We start from the raw sequence: 16,039 nt of genomic DNA, 5'->3' as shown, positions 1-16,039 counted from the left end.
TCTCTCTCTCTGTCTCTTTCCATCTTTCTCTGTCTCTCTCCACCTCTCTCTCTCTCCCTCTCTCTCTCTCTGTCTCTCTCTGTCTCTCTCTCTCTGTCTCTCTTTCTCTCCATGTCTCTCTCTCTTTCTGTCTGTCTCTCTCTCCATCTCGCTCTCTCTCTCTCTCTCTGTTTCTCTCCCTGTCCATTCCTCTGTCTCTCTCTGTCTCGCTTTCTCTCTCTCTCTCTGTATCTCTCCATCTCTCTCTCTCTCCATATCCCTCTCTCTCTCTGACTCCCTGTCTAGCTCTCTCTGTCTCTCTCCATCTCTCTCCCTCTCTCTCTATGTATCTCTCCCTGTCCATTTCTCTCTCTCGCTCTATCTCTCCCTCTCTGTCTGGGTTTGCTGGACCCAGGCACCAGCCTCGTTGCCCGAGTAGACCGAGGGTGTTCGGGGCCTTACCGGATGTACAGGAGGCTACACGAGCTGGCCGCGATTAAGACCGCGACACATGTCAAGATCCCATAATTCACCATCATCTTCTCCTCTGCGGAGAAAGAGGAACCAATCAGAACTGTCAGGGTCTGGGGCAGAGACCAAAGGCCGTGCGCCAACTCAGAAACACGCAGCTACACCGTTCCCTCCGACAGTGCAGCGCTCCCTCAATACTGGCACCGGGGGGAGTGTGGGCCTGGATTATGGAGCTCAAATCCTAGAGTATAGACATCTCCCTCCGACAGTGCAGCGCTCCCTCAGTACTGGCACCGGGGGGAGTGTGGGCCTGGATTATGGAGCTCAAATCCTAGAGTATAGACATCTCCCTCAGTACTGGCACTGGGGGGAGTGTGGGCCTGGATTATGGAGCTCAAATCCTAGAGTATAGACATCTCCCTCCGACAGTGCGGCGCTCCCTCAGTACTGGCACCGGGGGGAGTGTCGGCCTGGATTATGGAGCTCAAATCCTAGAGTATAGACATCTCCCTCCGACAGTGCGGCGCTCCCTCAGTACTGGCACCGGGGGGAGTGTGGGCCTGGATTATGGAGCTCAAATCCTAGAGTATAGACATCTCCCTCCGACAGTGCGGCGCTCCCTCAGTACTGGCACCGGGGGGAGTGTCGGCCTGGATTATGGAGCTCAAATCCTAGAGTATAGACATCTCCCTCCGACAGTGCGGCGCTCCCTCAGTACTGGCACCGGGGGGAGTGTGGGCCTGGATTATGGAGCTCAAATCCTAGAGTATAGACATCTCCCTCCGACAGTGCAGCGCTCCCTCAGTACTGGCACCGGGGAGAGTGTGGGCCTGGATTATGGAGCTCAAATCCTAGAGTATAGACATCTCCCTCCGACAGTGCGGCGCTCCCTCAGTACTGGCACCGGGAGGAGTGTCGGCCTGGATTATGGAGCTCAAATCCTAGAGTATAGACATCTCCCTCCGACAGTGCGGCGCTCCCTCAGTACTGGCACCGGGGGGAGTGTGGGCCTGGATTATAGAGCTCAAATCCTAAAGTATAGACATCTACCTCCGACAGTGCAGCGCTCCCTCAGTACTGGCACCGAGAGGAGTGTGGGCCTGGATTATGGAGCTCAAATCCTAGAGTCTAGACATCTACCTCCGACAGTGCGGCGCTCCCTCAGTACTGGCACCGGGGGGTGAGGGCCTGGATTATAGCGCTCAAATCCTAGAGTATAGACATCTCCCTCCGACAGTGCGGCGCTCCCTCAGTACTGGCACCAGGGGGAGTGTCGGCCTGGATTATGGAGCTCAAATCCTAGAGTATAGACATCTCCCTCCGACAGTGCAGCGCTCCCTCAGTACTGGCACCGGGGGGAGTGTGGGCCTGGATTATGGAGCTCAAATCCTAGAGTATAGACATCTCCCTCCGACAGTGCAGCGCTCCCTCAGTACTGGCACCGGGGGGGGGAGTGTCAGCCTGGATTATGGAGCTCAAATACTAGAGTATATACATCTCCCTCCGACAGTGCAGCGCTCCCTCAGTACTGGCACCGGGGGGAGTGTGGGCCTGGATTATGGAGCTCAAATCCTAGAGTATAGACATCTCCCTCCGACAGTGCAGCGCTCCCTCAGTACTGGCACCGGGGGGGGAGTGTCAGCCTGGATTATGGAGCTCAAATACTAGAGTATATACATCTCCCTCCGACAGTGCAGCGCTCTCTCAGTACTGGCACCGGGGGGAGTGTGGGCCTGGATTATGGAGCTCAAATCCTAGAGTATAGACATCTCCCTCCGACAGTGCGGCGCTCCCTCAGTACTGGCACCGGGGGGAGTGTGGGCCTGGATTATGGAGCTCAAATCCTAGAGTATAGACATCTACCTCCGACAGTGCAGCGCTCCCTCAGTACTGGCACCGGGGGGAGTGTCGGCCTGGATTATGGAGCTCAAATCCTAGAGTATAGACATCTCCCTCCGACAGTGCAGCGCTCCCTCAGTACTGGCACCGGGGGGAGTGTGGGCCTGGATTATGGAGCTCACATCCTAGAGTATAGACATCTCCCTCCGACAGTGCAGCGCTCCCTCAGTACTGGCACCGGGGGGAGTGTCGGCCTGGATTATGGAGCTCAAATCCTCGAGTATAGACATCTCCCTCCGACAGTGCGGCGCTCCCTCAGTACTGGCACCGGGGGGAGTGTCGGCCTGGATTATGGAGCTCAAATCATAGAGTATAGACATCTCCCTCCGACAGTGCGGCGCTCCCTCAGTACTGGCACCGGGGGGAGTGTGGGCCTGGATTATGGAGCTCAAATCCTAGAGTATAGACATCTCCCTCCGACAGTGCGGTGCTCCCTCAGTACTGGCACCGGGGGGAGTGTCGGCCTGGATTATGGAGCTCAAATCCTAGAGTATAGACATCTCCCTCCGACAGTGCAGCGCTCCCTCAGTACTGGCACCGGGGGGAGTGTGGGCCTGGATTATGGAGCTCAAATCCTAGAGTATAGACATCTCCCTCCGACAGTGCGGTGCTCCCTCAGTACTGGCACCAGGGGGAGTGTCGGCCTGGATTATGGAGCTCAAATTCTAGAGTATAGACATCTCCCTCCGACAGTGCGGTGCTCCCTCAGTACTGGCACCGGGGGGAGTGTCGGCCTGGATTATGGAGCTCAAATCCTAGAGTATAGACATCTCCCTCCGACAGTGCAGCGCTCCCTCAGTACTGGCACCGGGGGGAGTGTGGGCCTGGATTATGGAGCTCAAATCCTAGAGTTTAGACATCTCCCTCCGACAGTGCGGTGATCCCTCAGTACTGGCACCGGGGGGAGTGTCGGCCTGGATTATGGAGCTCAAATCCTAGAGTATAGACATCTCCCTCCGACAGTGCAGCGCTCCCTCAGTACTGGCACCGGGGGGAGTGTGGGCCTGGATTATGGAGCTCAAATCCTAGAGTGTAGACATCTCCCTCCGACAGTGCAGCGCTCCCTCAGTACTGGCACCGGGGGGAGTGTGGGCCTGGATTATGGAGCTCAAATCCTAGAGTATAGACATCTACCTCTGACAGTGCGTCACTCCCTCAGTACTGGCACCGGGGGGAGTGTGGGCCTGGATTATGGAGCTCAAATCCTAGAGTGTAGACATCTCCCTCCGACAGTGCAGCGCTCCCTCAGTACTGGCACCGGGGGGAGTGTGGGCCTGGATTATGGAGCTCAAATCCTAGAGTATAGACATCTCCCTCTGACAGTGCGTCACTCCCTCAGTACTGGCACCGGGGGGTAGTGTCGGCCTGGATTATGGAGCTCAAATCCTAGAGTATATACATCTCCCTCCGACAGTGCAGCGCTCCCTCAGTACTGGCACCGGGGGGAGTGTCGGCCTGGATTATAGAGCTCAAATCCTAGAGTATAGACATCTCCCTCCGACAGTGCAGCGCTCCCTCAGTACTGGCACCGGGGGAAGTGTCGGCCTGGATTAAGGAGCTCAAATCCTAGAGCATGAACGTTTACATGGACACTCTGGTACTTACGATTCATCGCTCTCTTGTAACAAGTGTAGTTTGCAAAGCAACATCCAATCTCCCGACAAATACGGAAATGATTGCTGGATTGGCCATCGGGACATCGAGGAGAGGTCGCTGACGAACCGCATTCTGTAAAAGGTCAAACATTCTTCCTGTCAGAATTACAATCCATTGACAATTCCATAGATTATCTTCAAACACAGGGTGCAACTTAACTCTGTATCTAACCCCGTGCTGTACCTGTCCTGGGAGTGTTTGATGGGGACAGTGTAGAGGGAGCTTTACTCTGTATCTAACCCCGTGCTGTACCTGTCCTGGGAGTGTTTGATGGGGACAGTGTAGAGGGAGCTTTACTCTGTATCTAACCCCGTGCTGTACCTGTCCTGGGAGTGTTTGATGGGGACAGTGTAGAGGGAGCTTTACTCTGTATCTAATCCCGTGGTGTACCTTTCCTGGGAGTGTTTGATGGGGACAGTGTAGAGGGAGCTTTACTCTGTATCTAACCCCGTGCTGTTCCTGTCCTGGGAGTGTTTGATGGGGACAGTGTAGAGGGAGCTTTACTCTGTATCTAACCACGTGCTGTGCCTGTCTTCGGAGTGTTTGATGGGGACAGTGTAGAGGGAGCTTTACTCTGTATCTAACCCCGTGCTGTACCTGTCCTGGGAGTGTTTGATGGGGACAGTGTCGAGGGAGCTTTACTCTGTATCTAACCCCGTGCTGTACCTGTCCTGGGAGTGTTTGATGGGGACACTGTAGAGGGAGCTTTACTCTGTATCTAACCCCGTGCTGTACCTGTCCTGGGAGTGTTTGATGGGGACAGTGTAGAGGGAGCTTTACTCTGTATCTAACCCCGTGCTGTACCTGTTCTGGGAGTGTTTGATGGGGACTGTGTAGAGGGAGCTTTGCTCTGTATCTAACCCCGTGCTGTACCTGTGTTGGGAGTGTTTGATGGGGACAGAGCTTTACTCTGTATCTAACCCCGTGCTGTGCCTGTCCTGGGAGTGTTTGATGGGGACAGTGTAGAGGGAGCTTTACTCTGTATCTAACCCCATGCTGTCCCTGTCCTGGGAGTGTTTGATGGGCACAGTGTAGAGAGAGCTTTACGCTGTATCTAACCCCGTGCTGTACCTGTCCTGGGAGTGTTTGATGGGGACAGTGTAGAGGGAGCTTTACTCTGTATCTAACCCCGTGCTGTACCTGTCCTGGGGGTGTTTGATGGGGACAGTGTAGAGGGAGCTTTACTCTGTATCTAACCCCATGCTGTCCCTGTCCTGGGAGTGTTTGATGGGGACAGTTTGGAGGGAGTTTTACTCTGTATCTAAACCCGTGCTGTACCTGTCCTGGGAGTGTTTGATGGGGACAGTGTAAGGGAGCTTTAGTTTGTATATAACCCCGTGCTGTACCTGTCCTGGGAGTGTTTGATGGGGACAGTGTAGAGAGAGCTTTACTCTGTATCTAACCCCGTGCTGTACCTGTACTGGGAGTGTTTGATGGGGACAGTGTTGAGGGAGTTTTACTCTGTATCTAACCCCGTGCTGTACCTGTCCTGGGAGTGTTTGATGGGGACAGTGTAGAGGGAGCTTTACTCTGTATCTAACCCCGTTCTGTACCTGTCCTGGGAGTGTTTGATGGGGACAGTGTAGAGGGAGCTTTACTCTGTATCTAACCCCGTGCTGTATCTGTCCCGGGAGTGTTTGATGGGGATAGTCGAGAGGGAGCTTTACTCTGTATCTAACCCCGTGCTGTACCTGTCCTGGGAGTGTTTGATGGGTCAGTGTAGAGGGAGCTTTACTCTTTATCTAACCGCGTTCTGTACCTGTCCTGGGAGTGTTTGATGGGGATAGTCGAGAGGGAGCTTTAGTCTGTATCTAACCCCGTGCTGTACCTGTCCTGGGAGTGTTTGATGGGGACAGTGTAGAGGGAGCTTTACTCTGTATCTAACACCGAGCTGTGTCTGTCCTAGGAGTGTTTGATGGGGACAGTGGAGAGGGAGCTTTACTCTATATCTAACCCGATGCTGTACCTGTCCTGGGAGTGTTTGATGGGGACAGTGTAGAGGGAGCTTTACTCTGTATCTAACACCGAGCTGTGTCTGTCCTAGGAGTGTTTGATGGGGACAGTGGAGAGGGAGCTTTACTCTATATCTAACCCTGTGCTGTGCCTGTCCTTGGAGTGTTTGATGGGGACAGTGTAGAGGGAGCTTTACTCTGTATCTAACCCCGAGCTGTGTCTGTCCTGGGAGTGTTTGATGGGGACAGTGAAGAGGGAGCCTTACTCTGTATCTAACACCGTGCTGTACCTGTCCTGGGAGTGTTTGATGGGGACAGTGTAGAGGGAGCTTTACTCTGTATCTAACCCCGTGCTGTACCTGTCCTGGAAGTGTTTAATGGGGACAGTGTAGAGGGAGCTTTACTCTGTATCTAACCCCATGCGGTACCTGTCTTGGGAGTGTTTGATGGCGACAGTGTAGAGGGAGCTTTACTCTGTATCTAACCCCGTGCTGTGCCTGTCCTGGGAGTGTTTGATGGGGACAGTGTAGAGGGAGCTTTACTCTGTCTCTAACCCCGTGCTGTAACTGTCCTGGGTGTTTGATGGGGTCAGTGCAGAGGGAGCTTTACTCTGTATCGAACCCCGTGCTGTACCTGTCTTGGGAGTGTTTGATGGGGACAGTGTAGAGGGAGCTTTACTCTGTATCTAACCCCGTGCTGTACCTGTCCTGGGAGTGTTTGATGGGGACAGTGTAGAGGGAGCTTTACTCTGTATCTAACCCCATGCTGTACCTGTCTTGGGAGTGTTTGATGGGGACAGTGTAGAGGGAGCTTTACTCTGTATCTAACCCCGTGCTGTGCCTGTCCTGGGAGTGTTTGATGGGGACAGTTGAGAGGGAGCTTTACTCTGTATCTAACCCCGTGCTGTACCTGTCCTGGGAGTGTTTGATGGGGTCAGTGCAGAGGGAGCTTTTCTCTGTATCTAACCCAGTGCTGTACCTGTCTTGGGAGCGTTTGATGGGGACAGTGTAGAGGGAGCTTTACTCTGTATCTAACCCCGTGTTGTACCTGTCCTGGGAGTGTTTGATGGGGGCAGTGTAGAGGGAGCTTTACTCTGTATCTAACCCCGTGCTGTACCTGTCTTGGGAGCGTTTGATGGGGACAGTGGAGAGGGAGCTTTTCTCTGTATCTAACCTCGTGCTGTACCTGTCCTGGGAGTGTTTGATGGGGAAAAGTGTAGTGGGAGCTTTACTCTGTATCTAACCACGTGCTGTACCTGTCCTGGGAGTGTTTGATGGGGACAGTGTAGAGGGAGCTTTACTCTGTATCTAACCCCGTGCTGTCCCTGCCCTGGGAGTGTTTGATGGGGACAGTGTAGAGGGAGCTTTACTCTGTATCTAACCCCGTGCTGTACCTGCCCTGGGAGTGTTTGATGGGGACAGTGTAGAGGGAGCTTTACTCTGTATCTAACCCCGTGCTGTAGCTGTCCTGGGAGTGTTTGATGGGGACAGTGTAGAGGGAGCTTTACTCTGTATCTAACCCCGTGCTGTGCCTGTCCTGGGAGTGTTTGATGGGGACAGTGGAGGGGGAGCTTTACTCTGTATCTAACCCCGTGCTGTGCCTGTCCTGGGAGTGTTTGATGGGGACAGTGTAGCGGAGTATTAGTCTGTATCTAACCCCGGGGACCTGGGTTGAAAGATCCAATGATCTGAAATTTCTGGTACTCACTCAGTGGGAAAAAGAATTCTTTAATTTTTGAAGCCAGCACATTCGACCCTTGAAGATGAAACATTAATAATTAAACAGCTTTGTGACACAATGAGTGAAACACAATCCAAATGGACCCAAACCCCTTCCCGTTCACTCCCACTGTACACAATCCTAATGGACACAAACCCTTTCCCGTTCACTCCCACTCTACACAATCCCAATGGACCCAAACCCCTCCCCATTCACTCCCACTCTACACAATCCCAATGGCCCCAAACCCCTTCCCGTTCACTCCCACTCTACACAATCCCAATGGACCCAAACCCCTTCCCATTCACTCCCACTCTACACAATCCCAATGGACCCAAACCCCTTCCCGTTCACTCTCACTCTACACAATCCCAATGGACCGAAACCCCTTCCCGTTCACTCCCGCTGTACACAATCCCAATGGACCCAAACCCCTTCCCATTCACTCCCTCTGTGCACAATCCCAATGGACCCAAACCCCTTCCCGTTCACTCCCACTGTACACAATCCCAATGGACCCAAACCCCTTCCCGTTCACTCCCACTCAACACAATCCCAATGGACCCAAACCCCTTCCCGTTCACTCCCACTCTACACAATCCCAATGGACCCAAACTCCTTCCCGTTCACTCCCACTGTACACAATCCCAATGGACCCAAACCCCTTCCCGTTCACTCCCACTCTACACAATCCCAATGGACCCAAACCCCTTCCCGTTCACTCCCACTCTACACAATCCCAATGGACCCAAACCCCTTCCCGTTCACTCCCACTGTACACAATCCCAATGGACCCAAACCCTTTCCCGTTCACTCCCACTGTGCACAATCCCAATGGACCCAAACCCCTTCCCGTTCACTCCCACTCTACACAATCCCAATGGACCCAAATCCCTTCCCGTTCACTCCCACTGTACACAATCCCAATGGACCCAAACCCTTTCCCGTTCACTCCCACTCTACACAATCCCAATGGACCCAAACCCCTTCCCGTTCACTCTCACTCTACACAATCCCAATGGACCCAAACCCCTTCCCGTTCACTCCCACTCTACACAATCCCAATGGACCCAAATCCCTTCCCGTTCACTCCCACTCTACACAATCCCAATGGACCCAAACCCCTTCCCGTTCACTCCCACTGTACACAATCCCAATGGACCCAAACCCCTTCCCGTTCACTCCCACTCTACACAATCCCAATGGACCCAAACCCCTTCCCGTTCACTCCCACTGTACACAATCCCAATGGACCCAAACCCTTTCCCGTTCACTCCCACTCTACACAATCCCAATGGACCCAAACACCTTCCCGTTCACTCCCACGCTACACAATCCCAATGGACCCAAACCCCTTCCCGTTCACTCCCACTGTACACAATCCCAATGGACACAAACCCCTTCCCGTTCACTCCCACTGTACACAATCCCAATGGACCCAAACCCCTTCCCGTTCACTCCCACTCGACACAATCCCAATGGACCCAATCCCCTTCCTGTTCACTCCCACTCTACACAATCCCAATGGACTCAAACCCCTTCCCCTTCACTCCCACTCTACACAATCCCAATGGACCCAAACCCCTTCCCGTTCACTCCCACTCTACACAATCCCAATGGACCCAAACCCCTTCCCGTTCACTCCCACTGTACACAATCCCAATGGACCCAAACCCCTTCCCGTTCACTCCCACTCTACAGAATCCCGATGGACCCAAACCCCTTCCCATTCACTCCCACTGTGCACAATCCCAATGGACCCAAACCCCTTCCCGTTCACTCCCACTCTACACAATCCCAATGGACCCAAACCCCTTCCCGTTCACTCCCACTCTACACAATCCCAATGGACCCAAACCCCTTCCCGTTCACTCCCACTCTACACAATCCCAATGGACACAAACCCCTTCCCGTTCACTCCCACTCTATACAATCCCAATGGACCCAAACCCCTTCCCATTCACTCCCACTCTACACAATCCCAATGGACCCAAACCCCTTTCCCTTCACTCCAACTCTACACAGTCCCAATGGACACAAACCCCTACCCGTTCACTCCCACTCTACACAATCCCAATGGACCCAAACCCCTTCCCGTTCACTCCCACTCTACACAATCCCAATGGACCCAAACCCCTTCCCGTTCACTCCCACTCTACACAATTCCAATGGACCCAAACCCCTTCCCGTTCACTCCCACTCTACACAATCCCAATGGACCCAAACCCCTACCCGTTCACTCCCACTCTACACAATCCCAATGGACCCAAACCCCTTCCCGTTCACTCCCACTCTACACAATCCCAGTGGACACAAACCCCTTCCCGTTCACTCCCACTCTACACAATCCCAATGGACACAAACCCCTTCCCGTTCACTCCCACTGTGCACAATCCCAATGGACCCAAACCCCTTCCCGTTCACTCCCACTCTACACAATCCCAGTGGACACAAACCCCTTCCCGTTCACTCCCACTCTACACAATCCCAATGGACCCAAACCCCTTCCCGTTCACTCCCACTGTACACAATCCCAATGGACCCAAACCCCTTCCCGTTCACTCCCACTGTACACAATCCCAATGGACCCAAACCCCTTCCCGTTCACTCCCACTCTACACAATCCCAATGGACCCAAACCCCTTCCCGTTCACTCCCACTGTACACAATCCCAATGGACCCAAACCCCTTCCCGTTCACTCCCGCTGTACACATTCCAAGTGGATCCAAACCCCTTCCCGTTCACTCCCACTGTGCACAATCCCAATGGACCCAACCCCCTTCCCGTTCACTCCCACTGTGCACAATCCCAATGGACCCAAACCCCTTCCCGTTCACTCCCACTCAACACAATCCCAATGGACCCAAACCCCTTCCCGTTCACTCCCACTGTACACAATCCCAATGGACCCAAACCCCTTCCCCTTCACTCCCACTGTACACATTCCAAGTGGACCCAAACCCCTTCCCGTTCACTCCCACTGTACACAATCCCAATGGACCCAAACCCCTTCCCGTTCACTCCCACTGTACACATTCCAAGTGGACCCAAACCCCTTCCCGTTCACTCCCACTGTACACAATCCCAATGGACCCAAACCCCTTCCCGTTCACTCCCACTCTACACAATCCCAATGGACCCAAACCCCTTCCCGTTCACTCCCACTCTACACAATCCCAATGGACCCAAACCCCTTCCCGTTCACTCCCACTCTACTCAATTATCGAAGTGGCAGAGATTAGGGTTAGCGTTAGGGTTAGGGTTTAGGGTTAGAGTTAGAACTTCCGGTTGGGGCCATGCAGGAACAGGTCGCACAGTTGATAAGCTCCTTCCTGCGGTGGACGTTCGGATCTTTTTCTCCGGAGTTTTTCCGGATTTTATTGGATGAATCAGTGGAGCGTGCGATGGTGGGGATAAATCTACCCTCCGGTGTGTGGAGAATTTGACGGCGAAAGGGCCGTGTGAGAAGGCAAATTTCTACAAGAGCGACGCGAGCAGATCTGGCAATGCGGGACGGCATGGCGGAGGGCAGGGTCCGCGGGGAGGTGGCGCAGTCGTCGACGCAGCAGCTGGTGACGTTTTTTGAAGAATGTTTAGCCGCGCTGGATCCCGATTAAGGCTTCGATTGATCAGGTGGTTCAGAATCAACTTACACGCAACTATGGAATCGGCCCTCACAGCTGACCGACTGGACCTCGATCCGCAGTCCGCGGAGGCGACAGAGATTTTGCCGCACTGGCTCCGGTGCGTCAAGGCCTACCTCGCCGCCGCCTCCACGCCTTCCGTCACCGGCGAACAGTAGCTGAGCCTCCTCCACCCACGGGTGAGCCATCCAACCTCCGTCCAACCCGACAAGGCCTCCTCCTGCGCGGACGCCCTCGCCATGCTCGAACACGTCAATGTACGGGCAAGGTGGCGATGATGAACGACCGCCGGAAAAGAATGCAGGAGAAGTTGGAGGACTTGGGGAACAGGTGCAGGAGGCAGGTCCTGAGGAAGGCAGTGAGGGATCGGAAGCGAGGGCCTCTGTGACGAGCCTGCTGGAGACGTTGACGGGGGGCCTGGGGCGCTCCCTGGGCCCCCTGGATGTGGGCAGAGCCCGGGCGAAGGAGCCCCGAGCGAGCGAGCCGCCGAGGGCGATGGCGGTCTCGTTGGCACCGATTCCTGGACAAGGAACGCGTTCTGGGGTGCGCCCAGAAAGATCGGAGCAGCCGGTGGGAGGATGGCGAGCTGCGCGTCTCGCGAGGCCTGGGCGCGGATTTGGCGGCGGGGCGAGACTTCAAGAAGGCGGAGACGTTCGGGACGCTATACCCAGCCCGTTTGTGGGTCGCACACGAGGACCGGGAATTTTACTTCGAAACACCAGACGACTTTCCTCATGGAAAAAAGACTGGATGTGAATTAAAGACACTGGTTCCTTGGGATCCCTGTTTCGATGGCTAAAGTCACCTTTGTCTTACAGGGAGCTGGGTGGATGGGAGGGGGAGTTCTGTGGTTGTTGTTACTCCTGTGTTTGCTTTTCCACTGTTTTTTCCCGATGTTTGTTTACTGGGGAATGTGATGCTTTGAATATGTTTGCCCAGCCGGGGAGGGAGAACAATGAGGAGACAGACTGTTTGGCGCCATGGGTGGGAGCTATCAGGTCAGCTGACTCACGGAAGCGCAGTGGTGGGGGTGGGGGGGGGTTGCGAGCAGGTGTTCAGCTGGAGCTTGATTATCACAGAATTTACAGTGCAGAAGGAGGCCATTCGGCCCCTCGAGTCTGCACCGGCTCTTGGAAAGAGCAAGGTCAACACCTCCACCCGATTCCCCATAACCCCACCCAACGCTAAGGGCAATTTTGGACACTAAGGGACAATTTATCACGGCCAGTCCACCGAACCTGCACGTCTTTGGACTGTGGGAGGAAACCGGAGCACCCGGAGGAAACCCACGCACACACGGGGAGGATGTGCAGACTCCGCACAGTCAGTGACCCAGCCGGGAATCGAACCCGGGACCCTGGAGCTGTGAAGCAATTGTGCTATCCACAATGCTACCGTGCTGCCCATCGAACTTGGGGGATTGGGTTTCTAGCACCGTTAGCTGACAGGGGAGGGACTGTTACTCGGGGACAAATGGGAGATTGGGGGATGGACGATGCCCGAGGGGGTGGGTGGGGGGGCCTTGAGGAGGCCAGGAGGCGCGAGCTGGAGGGTGATGGGTAGTCGACAGGGGAAGGGCTGGCGGGAATTCCTCCGGCCAGGCTGATCACGTGGAACATCAGAGGGCTGAACGGGCCGGTCAAGAGGGCTCGCGTGTTTGCGCACTTGCGGGGGCTGACGGCGGACGCGGCAACGCTACGAGAGACGCCCCTAAACGTTACGGACCAGACGAGATTGAGGAACAAAGAACAAAGAAATGTACAGCACAGGAACAGGCCCTTCGGCCCTCCAAGCCCGTGCCGACCATGCTGCCCGACTAAACTACAATCTTCTACACTTCCTGGGTCCGTATCCCTCTATTCCCATCCTATTCATGTATTTGTCAAGATGCCCCTTAAATGTCACTATCGTCCCTGCTTCCACTACCTCCTCCGGCAGCGAGTTCCAGGCACCCACTACCCTCTGCGTAAAAAACTTGCCTCGTACATCTACTCTAAACCTTGCCCCTCTCACCTTAAACCTATGCCCCCTAGTAATTGACCCCTCTACCCTGGGGAAAAGCCTCTGACTATCCACTCTGTCTATGCCCCTCATAATTTTGTAGACCTCTATCAGGTCGCCCCTCAACCTCCTTCGTTCCAGTGAGAACAAACCGAGTTTATTCAACCGCTCCTCATAGCTAATGCCCTCCATACCAGGCAACATCCTGGTAAATCTCTTCTGCACCCTCTCTAAAGCCTCCACATCCTTCTGGTAGTGTGGCGACCAGAATTGAACACTATACTCCAAGTGTGGCCTAACTAAGGTTCTATACAGCTGCAACATGACTTGCCAATTCTTATACTCAATGCCCCGGCCAATGAAGGCAAGCATGCCGTATGCCTTCTTGACTACCTTCTCCACCTGTGTTGCCCCTTTCAGTGACCTGTGGACCTGTACTCATAGATCTCTTTGACTTTCAATACTCTTGAGGGTTCTACCATTCACTGTATATTCCCTACCTGCATTAGCCCTTCCAAAATGCATTACCTCACATTTGTCCGGATTAAACTCCATCTGCCATCTCTCCGCCCAAGTCTCCAGACAATCTAAATCCTGCTGTATCCTCCGACAGTCCTCATCGCTATCCGCAATTCCACCAACCTTTTTGTCGTCTGCAAACTTACTAATCAGACCAGTTACATTTTCCTCCAAATCATTTATATATACTACAAAGAGCAAAGGTCCCAGCACTGATCCCTGTGGAACACCACTGGTCACAGCCCTCCAATTAGAAAAGCATCCCTCCATTGCTACTCTCTGCCTTCTATGACCTAGCCAGTTCTGTATCCACCTTGCCAGCTCCCCCCTGATCCCGTGTGACTTCACCTTTTGTACTAGTCTACCATGAGGGACCTTGTCAAAGGCCTTACTGAAGTCCATATAGACAACATCCACTGCCCTACCCGCATCAATCATCTTAGTGGCCTCCTCGAAAAACTCTATCAAGTTAGTGAGACACGGAAGGGGTGGGGTGGCCAAGTATTCCAGTCAGGGCTGGACTCAAAGACCGGGGGGGGGTAGCGATCTTGATTAATAAACGGGTGACGGTCGAGTCGGGGAGAATCGTGTCAGACACGGGGGGTGAGGGGGAATGGTGAGTGGGAAGCTGGAGGGGGTGCGGGTGGTACTCGTGAACATATATGCTGTGAATTGGGACGGCGTGGAATTTATGAGGCGGGTGTTCGGTAAGATCCCAGACTTTGAGTCACATAAGTCTATTGCAGAAAATACGGAGGCTGGGGATTGAGGGTGATTTAGAGATGTGGATCAGAAATTGGCTAGCTGAAAGAAGACAGAAGGTGGTGGTTGATGGGAAATGTTCAGAATGGAGTTCAGTCACAAGTGGAGTACCACAAGGATCTGTTCTGGGGCCGTTGCTGTTTGTCATTTTTATCAATGACCTAGAGGAAGGCGCAGAAGGGTGGGTGAGTAAATTTGCAGACGATACTAAAGTCGGTGGTGTTGTCGATAGTGTGGAAAGATGTAGCAGGTTACTGAGGGATATAGATAAGCTGCAGTGCTGGGCTGAGAGGTGGCAAATGGAGTTTAATGTAGAGAAGTGTGAGGTGATTCACTTTGGAAGGAATAACAGGAATGCGGAATATTTGGCTAATGGTAAAGTTCTTGAAAGTGTGGATGAGCAGAGGGATCTAGGTGTCCATGTACATAGATCCCTGAAAGTTGCCACCCAGGTTGATAGGGTTGTGAAGAAGGCCTATGGAGTGTTGGCCTTTATTGGTAGAGGGATTGAGTTCCGGAGTCGGGAGGTCATGTTGCAGCTGTACAGAACTCTGGTACGGCCGCATTTGGAGTATTGCGTACAGTTCTGGTCACCGCATTACAGGAAGGACGTGGAGGCTTTGGAGCGGGTGCAGAGGAGATTTACCAGGATGTTGCCTGGTATGGAGGGAAAATCTTATGAGGAAAGGCTGATGGACTTGAGGTTGTTTTCGTTGGAGAGAAGAAGGTTAAGAGGAGACTTAATAGAGGCATACAAAATGATCAGGGGGTTCGATAGGGTGGACAGTGAGAGCCTTCTCCCGCGGATGGAAATGGCTGGCACGAGGGGACATAGCTTTAAACTGAGGGGTAATAGATATAGGACAGAGGTCAGAGGTAGGTTCTTTACGCAAAGAGTAGTGAGGCCGTGGATGCCCTACCTGCAACAGTAGTGAATTCGCCAACATTGAGGGCATTTAAAAGTTTATTGGATAAACGTATGGATGATAATGGCATAGTGTAGGTTAGATGGCTTTTGTTTCGGTGCAACATCGTGGGCCGAAGGGCCTGTACTGCGCTGTATCGTTCTGTGTTCTATAACCTGATCATGGGAGGGGACTTCAACACGTCATTGATCCAGAATTGGACCGGTCAAAATCCAGGACAGGAAGGAGGCCGGCTGCGGCAAAGGAATTGAAGGGTTTATGGAACAGTTGGGGGGAGTAGACCCATGGAGGTTTGCACGGCCGAGGACGAAGGAGTTTTCCTTTTCCTCACATGTCCACAAGGTATTCTCTCGCATCGACTTTGTTTGTTCTGAGCAGGGCGCTAATACCGGGGGTGGTGGATACTGAGTACTTGGCGATCGCAGTGTCGGATCATGCCCCGCACTGGGTGATCTACGGGTCAGTGTGGAGAGAGGGAAACGCCCGCTGTAGAGACTGGATGTGGGGTTG

Source organism: Scyliorhinus torazame, chromosome 23 (genome assembly GCF_047496885.1).
Source record: "Scyliorhinus torazame isolate Kashiwa2021f chromosome 23, sScyTor2.1, whole genome shotgun sequence".
In the NCBI taxonomy this organism is placed as follows: domain Eukaryota; kingdom Metazoa; phylum Chordata; class Chondrichthyes; order Carcharhiniformes; family Scyliorhinidae; genus Scyliorhinus; species Scyliorhinus torazame.
The sequence above is the reverse complement of the archived record's forward strand: the minus strand, read 5'-3'. Positions refer to the sequence as shown.